At 39.4% G+C, this 24,679-nt stretch overlaps 1 long non-coding RNA gene and 1 other non-coding gene across 2 annotated transcripts; both read left to right on the top strand.

Annotated features, from left to right (window-relative positions):
- The first annotated feature begins 6,629 nt into the window (after positions 1-6,629).
- On the top strand, positions 6,630-9,186 carry LOC134381857 (uncharacterized). The gene is made up of 3 exons (XR_010024029.1): positions 6,630-6,727; positions 6,878-7,102; positions 9,006-9,186. It is a non-coding gene; the product is annotated as an uncharacterized LOC134381857 (long non-coding RNA).
- Positions 9,187-24,322: 15,136 nt separating this feature from the next.
- On the top strand, positions 24,323-24,397 carry TRNAI-AAU (transfer RNA isoleucine (anticodon AAU)). Its single transcript has one exon. It is a non-coding gene; the product is annotated as a tRNA-Ile (tRNA).
- Positions 24,398-24,679: the final 282 nt, after the last annotated feature.

Below are 24,679 nucleotides of genomic sequence, written 5' to 3' on the forward strand. Positions count from 1 at the left end.
TAAAAACCCTCACAAATTAGGTATGGAAGGAATGTACCTCAATATTACCTCAAATAAAGGCAATGTACAACAAACCCACAGCAGATATACTGATGGAAAAAAATGGAGGCTTTTCCTCTAAGATCTGGAACAAAACAAGAATACCCACTTTCCCCACTCTTGTTCAATATAGCACTGGAAGTTCCAGCTAGTGCAATAAGGCAAGAGAAAGCAATAAAAGGCATTCAAATAGGTAAAAAGGAAGACAAAGTACCCCTATTTGCAGATGACATGAACATATATATAGAAAACACTGAAGACTTCACCAAAAATTTACTAGAATTGAGAAATGAATTCAGGATAGTGGCAGGATACAAAATCAACACACAAAAATAAGTAGCCTTCCTGTATGTCAGTAATGAAAAAGCTGGAGAATAAATCAAGAAAGTAGTCCCACTCACAATACCTAACACAAAAATGAAATCCCTAGGAGTAAATTTAACTGAGGAGGTAAAAGACCTCTACAATGAAAACTATAAAACATTGGTGAAAGAAACTGAAGAGGAAAAACATAAATGGAAACATGTCCCATGATCATGGGTTGGGAGAATTCCCATCATCAAAATGTCCATGTTACCCAAAGCAATTTATACATTAAACACAATCCCTATCAAAATACCAGTGACATTCTTTAGAGAAATAGAAAAAAACAATCTAAAATCTGTGTGGCAGCACAAAAGATGCTGTATAAAGAACAAAAAGAACAAAGTTAGAGGCATCACACTTCCTGATTTCAAAATATACTATAAAGCTATAATAACCCAAACATCATGGTACTGGCATGAACAGACAAATAGACCAATGGGACAGAGTAGACATCCCCCAAATAAACCCACACACATCCAACTGATTTTTGACAAAGGTGTCAAGAACATGCAATGGGGAAAGGACAGCCTTTTCAATAAATAGTGCTGAGAAAACTGGATATTGACATGCAAAAGATTGAAACTAGACCCCTGTCTCTCACTGTATAGAAAAATCAACTCAAAATGGTGTAAAGACCTAAGTTTAAGACCCCAAACTATGAAACTTCTAGAAGAATACATAGGGGAATACACTACATGAAATGGGATTGGGTGGTGCTTTTCTGAAGAAGACTGCAAAGATCTCTCATTTTAAATCAAAAGCTAGAAAAAATTAAGGTTAGTGAGAAGACATGTTGAAAGCTGAGATAGGCTGAAAGCTAAGCCTCTTGGGCCAGTTAGCCAAGTTGTGAATGCAAAGGAAAAGCTCTTGAAGGAAATTAAAAGTGCTGCTACAGTAAACACACAAATGATAAGAAAGCTAAGCAGTTTTATTGCTGATATGGAGAAAGTTTCAGTGGTCTGGACAGAAAATCAGACCAGTCACCACATTCCGTTAAGCCAAAGCCTAATTCAGAGCAAGGCCCTAACTCTCTTCAATTCTTCAAAGGGTGAGAGAGGTGAGGAAGCTGCAGAAGAAACATTTGAAGCTAGCAGAGGTTGGTTCATGAAGTTTAAGAAAAAGCCATCTTGATAAAATAAAAGTGCAAGGGGAAGCAGCAAGCCATGTAGAAGCTACAGCAAGTTATCCAGAAGACCTAGCTAAGAAAATTGATGAAGGTGGTTACACCAAACAACAGATTTTCAGTGTAGATGAAACAGCCTTATATTGGAAGAAAATGTCATCCAGGACTTTCATACTGAGAGATGAGAAGTCAATGCCTGGTTTCAAAGCCTCAAAGGACAGGCTGACACTCTTGTTAGGGTCTAATGCAGCTGGCGACTTTAAGTTGGAGCCAGTGCTCATTGACCACTGAAAAGCCAAGGGCCCTTAAGAATTATGCTAAATCTACTCTACATGTTCTCTATAAATGGAACAACAAAGCCTGGATGGCAGCACACCCATTTACAGCATGGTTTACTGAATGTTTTAAGCCTACAGTTGAGACCTTCTGCTCAGAAAAAAAGATGTCTTGCAAAATATTACTGCTCATTGACAAAGCACCTGCTCACTCAAGAGCTCTGATGGAGATGTACAAGCAGATCGATGTTTTCATGCCTGCTAACACAACATCCATTCTGCAGCCCAAGGATTAAGGAGTATGTTCAACTTTCAAGTCTCATTGTTTAAGAAATACATTTTGTAAGGAGTTTGGAAGAAGTTGATTCCAATCCTGATGGATAATTTCAAGAGGTTCAAGACCTCAGTGGAGGAAGTAACTGCAGATGTGGTGGAAAGAGCAAGAGAACTAGAGTTAGAAGTGGAGCCTGAAGATGGGACCGAATTGCTGCAATTTCATGATAAAATTTTAGTGGATGAGGAGTTGCTTCTTATGGATGAGCAAAGAAAGTGGTTTCTTGAGATTGAATCTCCTCCTGGTGAAGATGCTGTGAACACTGTTGAAATGACAACAGATTTAGAATATTATATAAACTTAGTAGTTAAAGCAGCTTCAGGGTTTGAGAGGATTGACTCCAGTTTTGAAAGATGTTCTACTGTGGTAAAATGCTATTAAGCAGAATTGCATGCAACAAAGAAATCTTTCACGAAAGGAAGAGTCAATTGATGCAGCAAACTTTATTGTCTTATTTTAAGACATTTCCATAGTCACCCCAACCTTCAGCAACTACCTTCCTGATCAGTCAGGAGCCATCAACTGGAGGCAGAACCCTGTACCAGCAAAAAGGTTACGACATGCTGAAGGCTCAGATGATCATTAGCATTTTTAGCAATAAAGTATTTTCTAATTAAGGTTTGTACCTTGTTGTTTTAGACATACTGCTATTGCACACTTAATAGACTGCAGTATAATGTAAAAGGCGAAAGATTTATACGATCTGAAGAGAAACCAGAGTATCTGCAGTATAATGTAAACATAACTTTATATGCACTGGGAAACCAAAAAATTTATGTGGCTCACTTGATTGTGTTATTTGTTTTTATTGTGGTGGTCTGGAACCAAATCTGAATATCTCCAAGGTATGCCTGTACCTGTAATTAATTCCAGAGGGAAAAGCATATCTCAAAAAGAAGTGTGAGTGTGCTTTCAACACAACAGGGATCAAATATTTATAGAACTCATGAAATTTTTGAGAGACTTAGATTCTGGTTTATGCTCTATGAATATTTGTTCTGTGATTTTTGATGCATAAATATTAAAAACGATTGTATCTTCTTTTCAGATCGCTGTCTTATTCTCAGTTAGTACTTTTTGTCCCAAATTTAATCTTGTTTTCAATCTTGTACAACATTGAAATTGTGACACTGTTCGCCTGTTTTTCTACTTGTGCATTTTCTTGGTCCTTTGTTTATCCTTTAATTTTCAGACTTTCTGAATCACTTTGTTTTAGATGTGTTTGTATATGGCATAGAGTTGAAGTTTACTTTGGATTCCAATCTGAAAGTTTTTTTAAAGGTGAATTTTCTTATTTCTATTTATTAATAAGGTGAAATATTTGGTTTCAGTTCTATTATTTTAGCTGTGTCCCACAAACTTTGATGTGTTGTGGTTTCATTTTTGTCCAATTAAATTTTCTTTCTCTGGTAACTTCCTCTTTGACCCATAAATGATTTAAATGCGTGTTATTAACTTCCAAATACATGGGAATTTTTCTTCGTTCTTATAAGTCCATGAAGTTCAGTCTTCATCTCTGTTATTGCATTTTTAAAATCTATAAACTTGTACTGCTCTCATCTTTTTACTTTCTCCTTCCAATTTCTGTAAATTAAATAATTTCTGAATTGTCACTTAGGGTAGATAACATATCCATCCCCTGAATATTTATGTTTCCTTTGTGGTGATTATGGTCAAGATCCTCTTTTCTAGCTATTTAGAAATATATGATATAATATTATTAGCTCTAGTCAGCCTGGAAAACCAGAATTTATTCCTGCTTTATACTTGTTAATCCATCACTTTTCCTCCCCCTGCTCCTCCCCTCCCCTCCTGGCCTCTGGCAACCATTATTCTACTTACATAAGAACCAGTTTTTGATTTTTTTTAGATTCCACATATGAGCGAGATCATGCAGTGTTTGTCTTTCTGTGCCTGACTTACTTCCATTAACATGATGTTCTCCAGTTTCATCCATGTTCCTGCAAATGACGTGGTTTTATTTTATTTTTTATAGCTGAATAGCATTCCATTGCGTATGTATAGCACAGTGTTTTCATCCGTTCGTCCACAGATGGGCACTTAGGTTGGCTCCATCTCTTGGCTGTTGTGAATAGTGCTGCGGTGAACATGGGAGGGCAGGTGTCGTTTAACCCATTTCTGTCTTCAGTGTCCTGTATGGTGTCTGTCCTACTTCATGCTTCCTTCATTTTTACCTCTATTTCTGTGATGATTTTAATTTTTCTTTCTCTTCTTTTCTGAGATATGCTAGCTCACGTTTTTAATTTCTTCTGCATTTTTACCATCTCTTCCCTAAGTTTTCACACACAGTTGCTTCAGAGGGGCAATTGATTTATTAAAAATTTTAAATTGACTGCAAAGCATTTGGTCACTGTTTTCATCTGCTACGTGACAGTGACAGTTCATTGTCTACAATTTACTTCCTTTTTCTTTTACTCTTTCCCTACTCCCACCATATTATGTATTTTCAATTGTTCCTGTGATGGCTCCTTTTGACTACTCATATTTGATGGAGGTGAATTTTTCTTGGACCAGTAATTTTCAGGTATTCTATGTTGGAGGGGAGCTAGAGTTATGTTCTGGACTAGCTGGAATTTTCCCCATGACCTTGAACTCTTTGTGTGAGGTCGTTTAGCCTTTATTTCTGCCCAGCCCATGGAAATAGCTCCCATGGAGTTTTCACAATGTACAGTCTCCGTTATTCCCTCGTTGCTATAGAGATAAGCTGCTTCCCATAAATATGCTTGCTTAGGTGATCTCTCATGTAGGCCAATATTCTTTGCTTCCTAATTCCAGGGAAGCTCTTGATGCTAGTGGATGTGCTCTGTTCCCATCGCTCAAACAAACAAGTTTTATTTTGTCTGTCAGGGGTGTCCCTCACCATCAAGAAATATGCTTTGCTGGCTCTTTCAAGATCCAGGGCCACAGCATTCTTTCTCTACTTTCAACCACACTTATTTCTACTTGACCTCTGCTTTTGGCAGGCTTTTCTTTCCATCTGTTTGGTGGCATGGGGTTTTCTCATGCTTGCTTTTACCACAAATGAAGTTTGTGTTTTTTAATTTTTCATTCTTCTTAAGGTTTTCAGATGATTCCCAAGAAAATAAGGAAGATTTTCTGATTTTAAACCACCGTCTTTAAACTGAAAAGTCAACTTATGATTTGGAAAGACAGATGGGCTTTTTATGACACTGTGTTGCAATGGGTTGATGCTAGTTTTGATAACAAAGACATTTTCAAGGGCAATATAATGACCAACATCTCAATCTTACTTAGAAAAAAGAGGACATCCAAAGAACCATTTCTTAATGAGTTTCAAAAAAACTGCCAGATAATATTAAAATTGTATACGGCATATGCCCAAAGAAGTTTTTCTGATTCCCTTAACTATGACTCAAATGTTCATTTGTCTTGTGATTTTTTAAATGTATTATATAAAAGGAAGATGATATAAATAATATGTGGAAGAACTTCTGTGATATTGAAGTAAATTGAAGCCAATTTAATATGAATGGGTCCTGGTTTGCTTTGTTTTATCAACGTATATAGACCTCAAAAGTTTTATATCATGAATGTTAATTTGCATCATGAATTCTAGTTGATTAAGTGAGAAGTTTGTGGTATTTTTTAATGAAAAGACGGGCATTAGATTTTCATTAGGAATTACCCCCTTGATTACACTATTTTTGTGAGGGAGAAAATCAGATTGGGCCTGAATCGTTTTGAATGTGGGAATATAACTGTATAAACATCACCAGTTTCTTTAATTGATACTTTTTTATTAAAACATAAATTTTTATATTGGAAAAAGAAGGAATTTTTATTGAAGGAATTTTTATCTTAAAATGTTCTAATTCTTACCTAGAGTTTTAGGGTGAAAGTTTTTAGGGGTTTTTCTGTTTTTCACTCTTCAAAGGAGAATGATCCTTTGGCTGAAAATAAAGGGTATCACATTACATTTTATTGAAAAAATTTTCTGTAATTGACACCCATATTTGTTTCACTTAAGGATAGTTTTGCTTTCTGTAAGCATAAATGCAAAACAAGCAAACAAAGCGACAACCTCCTTCTCCAAACCTTAATGTGGTGGTTTTAAAATATGTACATGAATTCTTTTATATTCTTCCCTTCAAGGAGTAGACCTTAATTCCCCTGTTCTTGATGCAGGCTGAACTTAGTGACTTGCTCTTAATAAATAGAATATGGTGGATGTGATAGTGTGAGAATTCAGAGAACAGGTGCTATGGTTTAAATGCGTCCCCCTAAGTTTCATGTGTTGGAAATCTAATCTACATTGTAACAGTGTTAAGAGGTGGGAAATCCTATTATGGTAATTGAAAGATGGGGCCGTTAAGAGATGACTAGATTGTGAGGGCTGTACCCTTGTGAATGGATTAATCTATTGATGATTTAATGAGTGGCTATGGGTGTGATTATGATGGTTTTATAAGGAAGTGAGTGAGAACCTTAGCTCTCTCTTGCTCAGGCCATTTGCCATGTGATACCCTGCATTGCTGCAGAACCACCACCAAGAAAAAGGCCCTCACCAGATGTGTTCCCTGGACTTTGGTCTTCCCAGTCTCTGCAACTGTAAGAAATAATTTTTTTTTCTTTATAAATTACCCAGTTTCAGGTGTTCTGTTATAAGCAACAGAAAACAGACTGATACAAGAGGTAAAGAAATCATTATGTTTTTTTCCTTGATCTCTCTTTTGGATCACTTGCTGTGGGCGAGGCCAGCTGCCATGTTGTGAAGACACTCAAGCAGCCCTTAGAGGTTTCACGTGGCAAGGTGCTGAGGTTTCCTGACAAGAGCAAGGAACCGAGGCCTTTGTCCTATGAGCCATGAGAGTGAGTCACCTTGGAAGCAGATTCTCCAGCCCCTGTTGAGTCTTGAGATGACAGCAGCTCTAGCCAACATCTTGACTACAACCTCATGAGTGACCTTGAACCAAAACCATCCAGGTAAGCCACACCTAAATTTCTGACCCACAGAAACTATCAGATAATAAATTCTTGTTTTAAGTGGATAAGTTTTGGGGTAATTTGTTACATAGCAGCAGATAGCTAAAACACTTAATGTGACCGATTTCACTCTCTCTATAAGGACACAGTAACATAGACCTTGTGCCTGTATTCCATACAGTGCAAAGCAACAGCTTAATACCCATCACTTGTTTGCTTACATTTCAATTTCTTGGTTCTGTTTTCAAAGACATACATACAACTCCTTAACAGTTGAACCAATAATAAAGAAAAATAGAAAAGCTTCAGGATTTTCTGCATTCAGTGGAAGAAAAAGACTAAATATTTTGGCCAATTGAAGTGGGCCTCTTGTCCAAATAAGGAATATCAACACTTAAATGGTTTTTGGCAAGGATTTCCAGAAAAGCAGTAATTGCAATGGAAACTTCTCTATTTCTCACTTCCTAAACGTGCTGATAATAAATAGAAAACAGTAATAACAACAACTAATCCTGTTAACTTACCTCATGCACTACTCCAAGAAGGTCATAAAAGGAGAGTGACTGGAGGCTAATTATTAGATAACTGACATAACTTGATAAAGAAGACCAAGGGAAGTCTCAAGACTTGAGACAACGGGAAAGGAAAATGAGAAATAAACAGCAACTTATGTGCACAGCTGATTAGCGGTTGCCTTATAATGTGGCAGCCGAGGTAGGTAATTTTACTTGGTGCTTTGCTGGATTTATAAACCAACTGAAACCTAAACCCATTTTCTGCCAGAAGGAGGTTGGTCATGGGGTCAATGTTTGGTGATCAAACAATCCCTTCTACCTTGAGACCAACTGGTTACTTTTGAGGTACCTTATTAGGAGCTAGAAAAGATCTCTTTTCCCTAAATCTCTCCCCTACATGAATTATGCTGTTTTGAATTGTACCCCAGCAAACTCGCTAGAAGGGAGGTGTGCTCCAAAAAGATCTGCACAGATGACAGTAAGTGAAAATTGGTTTATTTTAATGGAAGATCAAAACGTAACATTTGAGAACAGTTTATTTCTTCAGAGAATTTATCTTAACACGTCACCTCATAAAACTGTTATGAGGATAAATCAGTGTACGTAGTTTATGGAACACGCTGTTCTTAGGGGGAGTAGATCATGAAGACACTTTTTTCCCCTCACACCACTGTCTTTCAGCAGTGCTGTGTTGAATCTCTCCCTCCTATCTTTTAACCACACTTTAAGCTGATCCCATTGTGTCCTGGTCACTTTCAGGTTTTATTTTCACATAGTAAAAATTTCAGTTTTATTTTCAATGATTAAAATGTTGGTCCCAATCAGTCTAAAAGCCAAAATTTCAAGTACTCATTCAATGTAAAAATTCTTGCTTTCGCACCTCAGCTCAGTTTTGACACGTTTGGAAACTTATTATGGGGAAAATGGAAGTGAGGGCATATTTGGTTTGTTTGCATCCTGCTATGGTCTGAATGTTTCTGTTTCTCCAAAATTCATATGTTGAAATTCTAACCCCGCAGGTTAGATGGTATTAGGAGGTGGGGTCTTTGGGAGGTGATTTGGTCATGAGGGTAGGACCCTGATGATTGGGATTAGTTCCCTTATAAAAGAAGCCCAAGAAAGACACCTCACCTCTTCTGCCATATGAGGACACAGTGAGAAGGTGCTTTCTATAAGCCAGAATGCAGACCCTTACCAGATACCAGATCTGTTGGCACCTTGATCTAGGACTTCCCAGCCTCCAGAACTGTGAGAAATAAGTTTCTGTTGTTTATTAATTATCCAGTTTATGGTATTCTGTGACAGCAGTCTGAATGGACTAAGATGCTTCCTTCTGTGTTTTCTCTATGTTCTCCCCACTTTCTTGCTGCTCTTTCTGGCACCTTCAGGATTAAACACGGAGGAGGGAGGATTGGTAGAAAAGGGCAGAGTCTTACATGATCAGAGCTGCTCCTGAAGGCTGAGCGGGGAGAGAAGGCTACCATGGAGCAAAGCAACTTCCACCCAAATGCTCCATAAGAATGAGAGTGAGCATGTGGGTGTGTGACCCCCAGAAAACACCACACAAGATGACATAAGCATGAGTCAGGTAAGATCTTATCCCCTCCTTCCCGGTCATCTCCTCCAACCACAGTGAGAGGCGGGTGGTGAATAGACAAGGAGACAAAGGAGGAGAAATATCACAGAAGATCATACCTTCTCCTCTTGCCCATTGCAGGTTTCTTCAGACTGAGTCAGGCTTAAGATTCAATAGGAGGAGAAACTTCAAATTGCTTGAGTGATCAAAGCTTTGATTAAGACTGGACCGGACTTTTTAATACATTAAAGTGGGGGCATTTATTAATATCTGAAAGTGACTTGCAAAACTGCATCTGACTGACATATTGTCTTGGTGTGTGATGGGAGAGCACAACCGAAAGTCATGGGCAGCAGGAAAATAAAATTGTTTTATCTGCTTGTACCTTTCTGAGTCCAGCTTATTTTTATTTAAAAATTTAAAAAAACCACGAAAAAACAAATAAAACATTTAGTACCTGGCACATAGTAAATGCAAAATCAAGGTTACGTGCTGTTATTGTCATCTTCAACATTATCATCACCACACCTGATTCTATCACGCTCAGACCCTGTGGTGAGAACTCAGTCGTGGAGCAGGCAGGTGAGAGATTCACCCGGGCTGCTGTGCACAGCCCTTAGGGTTACTCCATTAGGGTGCAGAGAAGTACCTGGCAATCCCCATTTTCTGTTTAATAAAAGACACTCCATTAAGATTTAATGTGGTTTCAGTATTAATTTCCTCTTGGCTAAGCAGAAATAATGAGGGAAAATGAAGTGGTTCAGGTATATTACTAAAACCAACGCTAGAGGGATGGGGGGTGGAGAGCAGAGAAATGGCCCCTTGCAGAGGCTGCTCTGTTTTCAAGCTCTGTGAAATAATGATAATGTAGAAATAGAGGAGGACAGGGGTCAGTGAACTCTCTCACCCTCCAGGAATCTTAGCAAAGTGGTGACATTCAGCCAAGGTAGGTTTATTGCTGCCTTTATGAGGCACATTTGTTCCAACCTGGATATGGCTCCTATAAAGAATTTTTTCAACCAAAAATGAAATGAATAGCAGATTAAATGCTTAGTAACATTCTTCCTGGACATTACTTACCACTGATGATTATTTTTTGTCGTTGGTGTTGGTGTTAGTACAGTTTTTACTTTAGAACAGAATTTATAGAATTACAGAATTAATGTGTAGATAGGACCCAGTCCCCATATATAACACATCCAGTGTCCCCTGTTGCTCGTAACTTCACCTTGTATGGTGCATTTATTACAGTTAAGGAGCTGAAATGGATAATTCTTATTAACTAAAGTTCATACTTAATTCAGATTTCTTCATTTTTTTCCTAATGTCCTTTCTCTGTTCGAGGATCACATGCAGGTACTACATTACATTTAGAAATCATTTCTCCTTAGGCTCCTTTGGTTGTGACAGTTTCTCACTTTCCTTGTTTTTGATGACCTTGACACCTTTGAGGATTAAAGTACTGGTCAGTACTTTATTCTTATTTCTGCTTATTTTGTAGAATGCTCCTCCATTGGGATTCATCTTATGTTTTTCTCATGAGTAGACTAGGGGTATGGGTTTTGGGGAGGAAGACCACAGAAGCAAGTGACATTTTTATCACATTATATCCAGGACGCATGTTATCAACAGGTCGATCACCTGGCTGAGATAGTGTTTGTCAGTCTTCCCTACTGTAAAGTTGCTCTGTTTTCCTCCTCTTTCCATACTGTACTCTTTGCAAGGGAGTCTCTTTGTATAGCTCATACTTAATAAGTGCAAGTCATGCTTCACTTCCTTGAGAACGGAATATTTACATATATTATTTGGGATTCTTCTGTGTGGGTGATTTTTCTCTTCTCTCACATTTATTTATTTATTCAATCACCTATTTATATCAGTATGGACTTGATATTTATTTTCTATATTGGGTTGTAATCCAATACTGCATTATTTTGTTACTCAAAGTCTCCCAGCTTCTGAGCCCTGGGAGCTCTTTGACATACCCCAGTCACTGTGGCGTGTTGTTTTTAGCACTTTCTCACTTCCTGCCACTATAAGAGACTCCAGGCTCATCTTGTATACTTCTTGCCCCAGTTCTAGAATCAGCCATTTCTCTAAGAAGCCCTGGTTGCTTTTATTAGAGATGGAATTAGAAACAAAACACTGGGTGCTAGGTGTCCTTGCTGCTACCTGCCTGTCTTTGATTCTATGTTCTCTCAGCTGATAGAGCAAGGAGATGTATTTAGGTATTCTCACCAGTGTACATGCACGTCAATAAACATTTCTGCATGTAACCACTGTATCTATATTAGGCTAAGTGTGAGTTTATACTGATGTCTTAAATTGTAATCCATTACTACAAGGGTAATTTTGTCTCCTCTATTTGCATATTTGTCATCTCTCACTCCAGTGACAAACCTGGCTCCCACCACCCTCCATCCATTCTGTTAATGGGTCAAGCACTAAGTACATGTAGACTGGCTTCAGAATTGTTCACTGTGCTCTTATGGGAACCAACTTTATTGGCTGGATTATAGTGCTTAGGTACATTTTCTTTTGCCTTTAGTTTTATAGACTTTACTTATTTCCAAAGTTATTTAGGTCAGCACCTTTTTTCCCTACTCCCTTCAGTGAAGTTGTTTCATATGTTTATAACACAGATGGATTCTTTTATCACTTTTTCCATTTTGTCCTATGTCAGAGTAAGGGCACAATCAAAAGTAGCTATTGCTAACATAATTTGGTTTTAATGGTTGCCTAATATCCATGGTTCAATGGCCCATGATTTACTTAGACAACTGCCTATTGCTAAACATTTAGCCAATTGTCTCTTAGTGGACAATTGCCTATCATGGACTGTTATAATTACCATGGTCAATAACATTCTAATATATTAATCTTGGTGTGGTGCACACTCTTTATTTTATTATGTGAAATTTCTATAGATGGTTAAATCACTAAATTAAAGAGTGCGAACCTTTTTAAGGTCCATAATATTTCAAATTACCCTCTTAAAAATGTGAACTTCATCAGAACTAAATGAGAAGACTGAAAAGACTGAAAATTTTGACTTATAAGAGATTTTTTTTTTCTATTTGATGTATAAAAAATATCTTTTACTATATTATGGGAGGTTGAGATTTTTTTCACCATTTGTATTTCTTCATTCTTCTCATGTGCCTTACCTATTTTTCTTTTAGTATAAACTTTGTTCCTATGTGCTCAGTAGAATGGCTGTCCAGCTTAACTTGAAATCTGATGCTTCATTTGTAGCAAGCCACTGACCTTCCCCTGTCACTAGTAACCCTGAATATCCCTGCTTTATGGAATTTCCAGAGAGGTCTTGCTTTCTGAATACAGACAGTGCAGGAGAGACTCCCCTAATCTCCCTAACTATTCCCCAGAGCTCAGATTGAGACACTTCTCTATCTACTTATAGACACAGGATTTAATTCCTCCGTGACTGTAATTATCGAGGAATTACAGCAGTTGTCTTTATATTTCTCTTCAAAGTGCTTTTAATATTTGAAGATTGTTCTCATGCAATCATTCTTGTAGAATACCATCTCAGGACTCTTCAGACAGAGTGAAAGTTTCAGATGGGTTTTATATTTGTAACCAATAATGTGTCTGTGTGCATTGAACAGTTTTCTTTTCTGTCAACCTATACAAAGAAATTTGCACCCTCAAAAAGACTGATTACCTCCAGGAATGCTTCTAAATCTCAGACTTTATGATGAATCTTTCAAAAGAGTCTGTCGTAGGTTGGGTCAAAGGCTTTCTTTTTCTCAGTCAAGTCATATAGTCTCCCATTCTTGAGGTTGTCATGGTTCTATTTTGGTGGCTTTGGTTTTTCGTCCTGGAGCTCAGACACTGTGCTGATGAGTGCGAGAGAGTGGAGAGACCACGACGGGGCTGGCCGGTGGGGGCAGGAAGTCTGCTGCTATCCAGCATACGGTCCTGGGCAAATTCCTCAACATTGCTGAGCTTCAATGAAAATGGTTGGTGGGGTGGAAGAGGGAATTAGACAAGGTGGTTCCTCAGCCCCTAAGGACTCTTCTGGCTCCACATTTAATTGGAATTGGTCTTATGTTCACATATCACAGACTTGGGAGGTACCAGAAAAGCCCAATCTAAAGGCTACTTAGATACACTGCTGAACTTTTTCAACCCCTAAGAAAGGGCATATCCATGCTCCAAATTCCTCCTTTTCATTTCTGGAGCCAGAGGCAAGGGGCCAGCCTCTTTTCTCCTTGATGCAGTAAATGCTCCTCTTCACCTCTCACATTCTTTCTTGCTAAATTTAGCGATGCCTTCTTCTTTTCCAAAAAGGAGCTATAAAAATCACTTTTATCCTCAAACTCAAATAATAGTTTGAACCAGAAAGTGTTCAGAATTTGGAAATGCCATGTTTTTCAGGGATTTAAATGCAAAATAGAGTCACCCAAAGGCTACTTCATCATGTTTTTATTCTGTTTCATTTAGTGCTAATTTAAAACAGAAACCTGTGGAGCAGAACAGAAGGGACGGCTATAAAGCCAGGAGGTAAAAGCTTGGGAAAGCAGATAACGTCCATCTCGTCCTTCCCTTGATGACTCACCCCCCTTCCTCCTGCCCAGTGCCTGAGCTTCTTACATTTGATTTAATAATTGCAAGGACTCACTGCTCTAAATTCATCATCTCTTCCCAAGTAAAACATGCCACCTCTCATGATGATATTACTAGCCCGTTTACAATGGAGAGAGTGCAGTCCATCTGCTCTACAAACTCAATCAAATGGCCAGCAGGATGTGGCTGCTGCAGGAGTAGGTGAGGCTGATACCCGAGGGTGTCAGGGGGGGAGGGAGAGAGAGAGAGAGAGAGAGATTTATCTGAATCCTCAAGCACACCCTCTGCACTCAGCTCCTTGGCAGCCGTTGTTTTTTTATTTTCTGTTTGCTCCCTCTTCTTCAGTAGCTCCAAGAGTGCTGGAGCTTCTTGGGAATTTCAGGCATAACTGAAAACTTCCTGGCACAGACATGAGCACTGGTGAGACGCAGGCTTGGCTGTGTGGCTGAGCTTTGAAATGCTCCTTGCTGCGGTCCAGGGGCAGGACCTGATGCAGACAAATGCTCTCCCTGCAGAGTGGAAGGGACTATGCCAGGCAGAGCTGATGGGCCACCTACCCGACAGAGGCCCAGGGGTCCTCCCAGACAGAACTTGAAATCCCTAGTGAAGCAGAGGCTGGTGATGCCTTTAATGCAATCTCCTGTGATATGTTCAAGGTGGGAGGTGGAAAAGCAAGAGGGGATCAAGCCTCCCTAGCGTATGTTGAGCAAGAAAACATCACCAGCTTGACATAAATGGAATAATACTGTGCCTTTACTTTTCCAGTATTCTCATTGTGCAGAAGGGTAGGATTAGCTGGTACAGAGATCTCGAGCTCTTGACTCTGTGTAGTATTTAATTTTCATTATGTAGAGATAGTTGAAAATGTCAGGGGAACTAGTGCCAGAATTTCCAGGAGTCCCCTCTTCTCCCCCCGAGTTGCCTGTAATCCTTGGCGGGTGGTTTGGGGGAAATAAACCTCCATCCCACTAGCCTTTTAACATGGATCCCTAAAGACCTGGGCCTACCAGACACATGGGGAACTTGATTACTGAGTTAGGACCAAGGAAGATCTTTAAGGGGTGACAAAACATGGTGCAATGGGGACCCAGGAGAGCTGGAACCTCACCAACCTCAATCACAAACAAGCCACAACCCCTCTCGGGAACTTCGATTTCTCATCTGTCAAATGTAAGCTGAAATTCTAGTTTTGGGGGGGTTACTTTAGGGGGTACAATAAGATTGCTTTAACCCCGAGCGGGGACTGTCGGGAATACAGAAAGCAGCCCCAAACTGGGTTTGTGATCATGCTGTCCTCAGGCCTGCAAAGAAGCACATTTTATACTCGGATTCTTTGAGCCAGAGCCTTCACCTGCAGATAAATATGATAAATTATCTTTTAGGATTGTGGTAAACACTGAAACTTGGAAACTACAAATCTGTGTTCCAGGGTGAAAGGGAGATAAAACCCATAAGGAGCTGTGCTCATGATGAACACTCTGTCGTCATGTTGGTGAACAAAGCACTTCGGGGCCCTCAATGACCGACCAGTGCTGTGAGGTGCAGGAATCGATGCTGGCACCACTCTGTGAGTCTGCCTGGTATTTCCAGGTGAAGATGCTCAGGGAGATGGAAAATCAAATGCAAGGTTTTAAGTACCATCCACCAGAATGGAGCCTTATTTACAATGAGTGACAAAGAGTGAAAAGCTTGAAAGAGAAAGTTAATGCCGCCTGGCCGAAAGTACAGTCACACCCCGTTACACAGAGCAGACCACTGCAGGATTTCTGATAAGCCTTGGGGTAAGTCATGTTCTTTAGACTTAAGCCTATGACAGCAGGGAACCTACAAAGGGAAAGATAGTTCTGTTTCCCTACGGGGACATTTCAGATAGGCTTAGCCATGTAATCGATGTTGACTACATGCATTAGGTGTGACACACTCTGCTAGGCACAACGGAAAACAGAAGGAAAAGGAACAACAGAATATTTTACCACCTATCCACTGTATGACCTTCCTTGGGCAAGTTATTCAACCTCTCTGTCTCTCAGTTTTCTCATCTGAGGATGAAGATAATGATATACCGACTTATAGGGTTGTTATGTAGAGCAGTTAGCAGAGTACCTGGCACCATACCAAAAAGGTTAGCTATGGTTGTTTTTATTATGTATCAAAAGTAGCAGTAAGCTTCTTGGGAACTTATATGAGGTTTTATGATCTATAAAACACTTAACTTTTATCATGTCATTGGATTCCCATAACAACCTGGCAAAGAAAGCATTATCATTTCCATTTTACAGATAGGAGCAGAGGCTTTCCTGAGATTGCACACCTAAAGGCAGGCGAGGAAGCCACCTGGAATCAATTCATTGTCGTTTTCGCTTCACCAAGCTGCCTCCCATGAAGGCATAGGAAAACGGAGCTCACACTCTTAGGAGCCTTGCTATTTACCGAAAGAGTCCAAAACTAAACAAATGAAAAGGATGTGGGATAAATTAGTGTCTGACACAATAGTGCTAGCCATGCACACAACACTTGTGACTAATTTTAGGCAGAATGATGACTCAGCAATTGCTGCGGCAGTGCAAGTGGAGAGGGGTGCAGGGAAGAGGCTGGCTGCTGCCCAGGTGAATGTCTGCTGTGGGTCCATTCACTGGTCCACTGCCAGTCTTCCCATGGCACAGATGCAGCCATGAAACAGGATCGTGGCTCTCAGTCCTAGAGTCCCCAGTCTCTGGGCTGTCCCTCTGTCTACTACCTCCAGCATCCCAGTGTCCTTAGGATTTTTCAACACAGATGTCTCCTCATCAGAATCTGATCACAGCAAAGAAAGCTCTGTTAAATTCTTATGGATGAAGGTGAAATGACTGTTCCCAACCCTAATCTCAACTCTGGCACATGGGTACTTATGCAAGGAACAAAGCCTGCAGATGAAGGGGTCATGGATATTCAGGCATAAGTGATGTGGGGTAGTGAGAAATTATGAGGAAAGGGGGGATTTATCAGAGCCTTTTAAGGATATCATATACTTTTCCCATCTGGTCTGCTTTTTAAAAATGTAGTAAATCTGTAAAGGATCTGAAGTCCATAGGATCTTCAGTAAATAAGCTCCAAAAGGTAAGGGATCATGTCTTGTTCACTGTCGTGTCTGGAGCACTGGCGCAATGCCTGCCATTAAGCAAACATGCATCAACTGCATCAACTCTTTGCTGAGTGAATCAATGAAGACCTGCATTGTGGATTTGTATTAAATTCATCCAGCCTAGATGAGTATTTGATTGGCTAGCCAATGATCCTAACACAGACTTTGATGCTCATGGAGAACCTCTGGGAGGCCGGAATCTTCAGACACTGGAGATTAGTTATAAAACGCTATGTAGTTACCATTTTCAGTGCTCTTTATCCCTTTGTGTAGATCCATATTTTCATCTGGTATCATCATCTGGTATCATTTTCACCTGGTATCAGCCTGAAGGACTTCCTTTAACATTCCTTGTTGTGCAGGTCTGCTAGTGGGAAATTCATTCAGCCTTTGTGTGTTTAAAAGAGTCCATGTTTAACATTCTTGTTAGAAAGATATTTTTGCTGGGTATAGAATTCTAGGTTGACAAGTTTGGGGGGGATGGGGTGCATGAAAGATCTTGCTCCACTGTCTTCTCACATGCATTGCTTCTAATGAGAAATCTTCTGTCCTCTGTACCTTTGTTCATCTGGATTTAACCTATCTTTTTTTTCTCTGGCTGCTTTTAAGATTTTCTATTTATCACTTGTTTTAAGAAATTTGATCATAGTGAGACTTGATATCATTTTTTTTCAAGTTTATTTTGCTTAGGATTCATTGGGATTCTTGGATCTGTGGATTTATAATTTTTATCAGATTTGGAAAATTGTTGGCCTTGTTTCTTATAATATTATTATTTGTCCTTTGCCCATATAGAGACTCCAATTAAAATACATTAGGCTACTTGAAATTGTCTTATAGCTCACTGATATTGTGTTCATTCTTTTTGTTTGTTTTTTTGGTGGCTGGTGGGTACAGGGATCCAAACCCTTCACCTTAGTGTTATCACCGTGTTCATTTTTTAAAGTTTGATTTTTTTCTCTGTTTTATTTTAGTTTCTACTGCCACTTCTTCAGGTTTGTTATTTTTTTTCTTCTGAAAAGTCTAGCTTACTTTTAATTCCATCCAGTATATTTTTCATCTAAGACATTGTATTTTGTGCCTGTGGAAGTTCAATTTGAATTTCTTTTTTTTATATCATCTATATCTCCTCTTAACTTTTTGAACATATAGAATACAGTTACAACAACTGTTCAATGTTCTCATCTTCTAAATATAACATCTATGTCAATTCTGGTTTAGTTGTGCTATATTGATTTTTCTCCTCATTATGGGTTATATTTTTCTACTTCTTTGCATGCCTGGTAATTTTTTTATTGGATTCCAAACATTGTGGATATTGCCTTTTTTTTTTTTTCATTCCAATAAATATTCTTGTGCTTTGTTCTGAGGCAGAGTTAAGTTACTTGGAAACAATTTGAAGCTTTCAGGTCTTGCTTTTAGGAGGATCTGAGCAGCATTTAGACTAAGGCAGGATTTCTCAACTATAGCACTATTGCAGTTTTGTACCAGATGATCCTTTTTTTGTAAGACATTTAGCAGCACCCCTGGTCTCTACCCACTAGATGCCACTAGCAGCCCCATAAATGGTGACAATAAAAAATGTCTCCAAACACTGCCAAATGTTCTCCAGGGGTAAAATTACCGCTGGCTGAGAACCACCAATATGGGGTTAATTTTACCCACCATTAAGGATACTCTTTTGCCCCACCTTTTGGATACTCTACCAAATGTCCTGTGAAGTTTTGCAATCTAACCAGGAAAAACAGACATTATTGTCAGTGCTGTGACAGTGTTGGGTACTTGCTCCCTCTAATCCTTTAGGGTGAGTCTTTCCCCATCCTCAGGGGGTTTCCTTATATGCATGTGACTACCAGGACTCTGCTGAATACGTCAGGGGGACCCTCTTAAGACTCCAGAGTTCTCTCTCTGTGCAGCTCTCACCTCTCTGATATTCTGTTCTGCAAATTCTATCTCCTTGATCTTTCTAGATTCCCAACTTAGCTTTCTCAATTAAGGGAGTCTGCTGTGCTCCCCTTGTGTCCCCTCTTCCTGTGCTGCAACCTGGAAACTCTCTCAAGGTTGTAACTGGGGAAATCATGGGTTCACATTGTTTTTTCCTGTATCTCAGTGATCACTGGTGTCTTTTGTTGCCTGATATCCACTGTATTGAAGCTACTATTTTTATATAATTAGTTTAGTTTTTTGGTTGTTTTAGATAGGAATTTTTCTGTTTTATGATGACTGTCACCCCATCTTGCCAGAAAGTGGGTGTCCCTTTCTGATGTAAAAAATAATATAATTAAATGATAGAAAACTTAGAACATTAAAAAGAAAAGTATAGGGATAGATACAAATCACCCAGAGGTAGTCGTTTTGATATTTTAATATATTTCCTTTCATTGATTGAGGGCATCACTCTCATTGAATCTTCACCAGCACTGAGTATTATAATATAAAAATATTTTGTTAATTTGGTAGATAAAAATAGTATTTATATTTCATTTTAGACCTTCATTTCTTTATTCACTAGTTGAGGTTGAATTTTTATGTTTAGCAATACCGTTTGTTATTGAACTGTATGAGCTCTGAATATATTGAAGTTATTAATACTTTGTCTATCACATTAGGTGATAATTTTTTCCACCCACTTTAATACTTATCTTCCAATTTTGATTTTTTTTGACAAATAAGTTAAAATTCTTATGTAATCAAATCTATTCATCTTTTCTTTTGCAATTCTATTCGTGTAGCTTTTATGTTTAAAAAGTCCATATCTAGACATTACATAACTATTTAACAATATTTTCTTTTAAGTTTTTCTTTTTAGTGGTTTAATTGAAATTCTCATCTACCTAATCCAGCTAGAATTAGCATCGGTGAGTGGAGGGCTGAAACCAGTATCTAAATGGATTTTTTTTTTTCAAATAGCTTTCTTATTTCCCATCACCTTTTATGGAATAACTCGTTCTTTGCCCATTGGATTTTTAGCAAAAATTATTTAATATGTCTTAGGTTCATATTTAGCAGAAGGCTCTATGTCTGGAGCACCCATTTTGCTTCCTGGATCTGGGCTGAGCATTTATTCTCAGGCCTGTGGTATTTTTTGACTCACATTTCAGTGTGCTGAACATATTCTCCAGAAGCTCTAACATTTCCTTTTTCCTTAGCCAAGGAGCTCTTGGTGGGAACAAGGTGTAGATACCTACAAGTGCCATAATGAGAGCTATTTGCAGCAGCCACCGATTCTCAGACACCTCAACCCTCGTCATTTTCTTGTAGGATTAATAAAACAATCTGCTTCATACAACAGCTCTTTCATACCAGCATACACACTCTCTCTCTCTCTCTCTCTCTCTCACACACACACACACACACACAAAAGCATGGCGCTATCTTGTTAGCTTATCACCCTCTCTGCCTGTCACTCTTTACCAGTTGAAGAGCCAAAGCAGGGAGAAGGTGAGAAGAAAGATTGCTTGTGCACATGCAACTGTCAGAATCTAAATATAGGTCATCTGAGTGACTACAAATCATCTCCACAATTCCTCCCCTCCTCAGCACTTTTTCTCATATCTGCATCTCGAATCTGCTCTTAGCCTCTTTACTAATGCTTCCTTCCAGTTTTCTGCCTTTCTGATTATCTCCTCCCAGTAGGAATATGCAGAACTTTTCAAAGGGATGTAGTGACTATAGGACTGTTCATAAATAATTCCACTTTTATTCCTTCATGTGCATGGTGGACTGAACTTGGGCACGTTTCAGTGACATGTTTTGACCAATGACATATGAGCAGAAGAGTAAAGAACTAGTGTGCTATTTGGCACAGAGCCTGGTAACATTCCAGATGGTTAGCTGCTCCATCACCTTGGGCCCAGTGTGACGTGAGCCCCCAGACAATAATGAAGAACATGTCATGCAGGTGAGAACTAATCTTTGTCATTTGAAGCCACTGAGATTTGGAGGATGTTTGTGTTCCACAACACACATAGCTAATCTAACTGATATGTTTCAGAACAAGAGAATGGGGCGTATGGTTTGTGAAACGTGTGGATGTATGCAGACCTGGAGCATGTTATCATTATCATCTCCTAAAAACTAGACGAGGTGCAGTGGTCGAGGAAGATGGAGAATCGCTTCCTCCTTCCCATCTAATCCGTGGAGCTGCAGAGAGCTCCCAGCTCAGCAGTGAAAATAACAGAAACAAATATTTTAACCCAGAGCTATCCTTGTACCTGGGATGAAAAACACCACAGGCGCCTTTCTTAGTATGGCCGGCTAGGAAGAAAACCACAGCCTTTCTCCTGCGGCTCAACTCTCAGTTCTGCCTTTATAATAGACACTTGGGGTAGTGTACCAAAATATGAAGATTAGTTTATATTCTGGTTTCAAATCATCTTGCAATTTTGTGCACTTCCCCAGCAGGTGTTCTGTGAAAGCAGAAAAAGAAGTAAAGAAATTCCAAGCAGATGCTTAATTAATGGTAAGCACCAGCATTTCTACATCTTATCTTAGGTCTAAAGCAAGGATCAGCAAATTTAATTTTAGCTTTAATTGGGCCTTTGTAATATAGAGGTCTTTTCCATTTGCTCCTCGTCTGTGGTGTTATAGCCAATAACCCGATTAGGTAAATTCCTCAGCTCAGTTGGTTGAATGGGTGGTCGTTTCTTACTTTAATTAGTTATTTCAAGGGTTTTTCATAATCTGGATTTGAAAAGATTTCTCTGTGCCTCATTGATCCTAGAGATTATATCCTAAAGCTTTTGGCTGGTTTTTTTTTTTTTTTTTTGCCATCGCCAGTTATAGCTATGGTTAAGCCTTACTGATGGGCACTAATTGGGTGGAAGGTCAATGTAAATTAGTTTCCAGACTGAATTAGAGTCAGTTTTTAAAGAAACACATTTTAAATGCAAACAGCAACTCAAACTAAATTTTCACGAAGTTCTGACATAAGACTTCCAAGTAGAAGTCCTGCTGAGCTGCTGTATTGAGTAGATAAAACTCATTTATAATTAACAGCCTATTTGCATACCAACAGTTAATGGGCTAATGTCCTTAAAAATGATTTGCTCTCTTCCAGAGATTGAATGTGCCCTTACAGTCCTGTTCAGCCAAATCAGCTGCTGGGCAGAGCCTTTTTCCACAGGTCACACTGAACCCCATTCTAACCTACACAGAAGTATAACAAAGACTGAATTAGTGAACTCCGAAGAAATAAAATGCTATTGAATGTAGTGAGGTGCTTTTGAAATAGTAATCAAGTTTTTTTGTTTTGTTTTGATTTTTTAAAATCTCATATTTGCCCCATTCCATCCTAGAGGACAGGGAGAGAGCAAAATCTCAAATTGATTAAGAAGTTTCTGTCACCTACAGAATGGGTTGTTTGAAATAGAAATTAAATCGTAGAACCCTTAGAAAATGATATTTCATATGCACTGTGGACTGGATATGGACTGAAATCCAATTGACAATAGTGACCTTATCACATAATTCTGGATGACGTTCATGCAGAATACAGTATAAATGATGTCCCATTGGAATTGAGCAACCACACGTATAAAGCTATTGGAATTAGACGTTTTATTTGCCTCTGGCTATTGATGTGAGAACATATGTTGCTCTTCCTTTTTTTATTTGGCAAGAGACACTCATCCTTCAAGACTCAGATTAAACATCATTTCTTTCAAGACTTCCTCTTCTCAAGGAAACAGATGCATATCAAACTGAGTAATTTGAGGAGAGTTTATAAGGGTGCTATTTACAAAGGTATGAGCAGGGTATATGAGCAGGGATGGATTGTAGGACCTTGGAGCTTGGAACATCAGGGCCTGAAAATCAAGGGAATAGTGTGACCACTAGGACCTGGTGCTAGTAGTGATATGAGGGAGCCACAGAAACAGAAACTGAGAGCTTTGTGGCTGACACACAGTGACTCAATAGGAGGAAGCTGGGGAAGCAAACACCCCAACCTCACTGCACTTCACAACCCCCTACCATCACTCTCCCTTCAGAACTGTTAGTAGCTGATCCCAACTGGAAGTGAGTAGGCAAGAGAGCCTGCTCATGCAGTCCAAAGAGGCCAGTATGTTAGTTACTAATGGCTTTATAACAAATTACTCCAAAACTTAGCAGCTTAAAATAGCAAACATTATCTCACAGTCTCTGTGGAGCAGGAATTTGGATTGCTGGATTCTGGCTCAGGGTCTCTTATAAGGTTTCATTTAAAAAGTCAGCTGAGGCTGTAGTCATCTGAAACTGGAGAATTTGCTTCCAGGATCATTCACTCACATGGCTTTCGGCTGGAGGCCTCCGTTCCTCATCACATGAGACTCTCCATAAGGTTACCTGAGCGTCCACATGGTGTGGCCACTTGCTTCCCCCAGAGCAGGTGACCCAAGAGAGTGCGACTGAGAAGCTGTGATGTGCTTTGTGACCTAGCCTTGAAAGTCATATACCATCCCTTCTGACTCAGACCAACCCTCATGCAATGTGGGAGGGGTCGTGCAGAAACATGAAAGCCAGGGGGCAGAGATTGCTTGGGTGCCGTATTGGAGGCTCATCACAGACAGCCCAGCTGCAGGGTGCAGAATAGTGAAAGCAGATGGAGAGAGACAAATGGAAGATATCCCAAAGCCCCCCAGGTAGTAACATTCCTTCTCTCCTCTGATCACATAATAAGTTACTTACAACTTGACTGCAGCGCTAATTATATTGCTTAACTTTTTTGTTTGTATGTCTCTCTCTCTCTACTAAAATGTAACCTCCTTGAAGAGAACCATGTCTTATTCTTCCTTGGGGTCTACACAGTGCCAGGCTCATGATGGTGCCCCCAAATGCTTGAAGATTTTAATAAATGAAATCGACTGGCAGTCTCTTGATGGTCTGGTCAGTGGCGTGTGCTTTGACACTTACCGACTCTCACTCTGCCTCTTCTTCACCTGCTGCTTCCCTCTTCACCTTCCCTGCAGTTGCTCAATGCTGTCAAAATGCCTTTGTCAAGGAGGAAATTGACCTAATATACTAAAGCATACATAAGATACGAGTGACTGTTAAATCCTGGAGTATTTGCATAGAACTTTTTTTTTTTTCAAATTAGAAAAAAAGGCAAGATGAGCCGGAATACTAGAAGCCCTTCAATCCCCAGGTCACTCTTTTGAGTTCTCTGTTAACAGCTTTGGCTCATGTTCTCTCCAACCTTGGTGTTACTTGGGTACTCCCTACATGTGCCTCAAAGACTTCTTGATGCAAAGTGCTCACGTAAAGGAGAAGGGCTTTGGCCATCCAGATATAGAAAGAAGTTTCTTGGGCACATAGTCCAGCCCTTAAAAGCCTTGGGCTGTACATATTTCACTAAAGCATGCCAAAAGGATCTAATGCTCCTGAGAAGGGATCTCTCATGGTAGACTCTGAGACTGTGTCATATTAAGACTACAGGGGCTGGCTGGTTAGCTCAGTTGGTTAGAGCATGGTGCTAATATCACCAAGGTCAAGGGTTCAGATCCCCTTACTGGCTAGTTGCCAAAAAAAAAAAAAAAAAAAAAAAAAAAGCTAGAGATCCTTATGGATAGAGAAGCTCTCCTTGAGCCTAGAAGGTGACCACTTCCACACATGGCCATAGCCACCTGAGATGTTTCTGTCACATGTTTATTTATCGCGTGTGCTGGTCTATCTCTTTGCATCACTATTACTCCTCTCTAAGATCTCCTCTACAGAGGAGAAGCTGGAAAATACATTTCTCAGAATTTCCTTCCCCTGAATGGCCCTGGGTTAAAGTTTGCCAAGGAGAGGCAAGCATG

The sequence above is a fragment of the Cynocephalus volans genome, chromosome 7 (genome assembly GCF_027409185.1).
Source record: "Cynocephalus volans isolate mCynVol1 chromosome 7, mCynVol1.pri, whole genome shotgun sequence".
Taxonomy (NCBI): domain Eukaryota; kingdom Metazoa; phylum Chordata; class Mammalia; order Dermoptera; family Cynocephalidae; genus Cynocephalus; species Cynocephalus volans.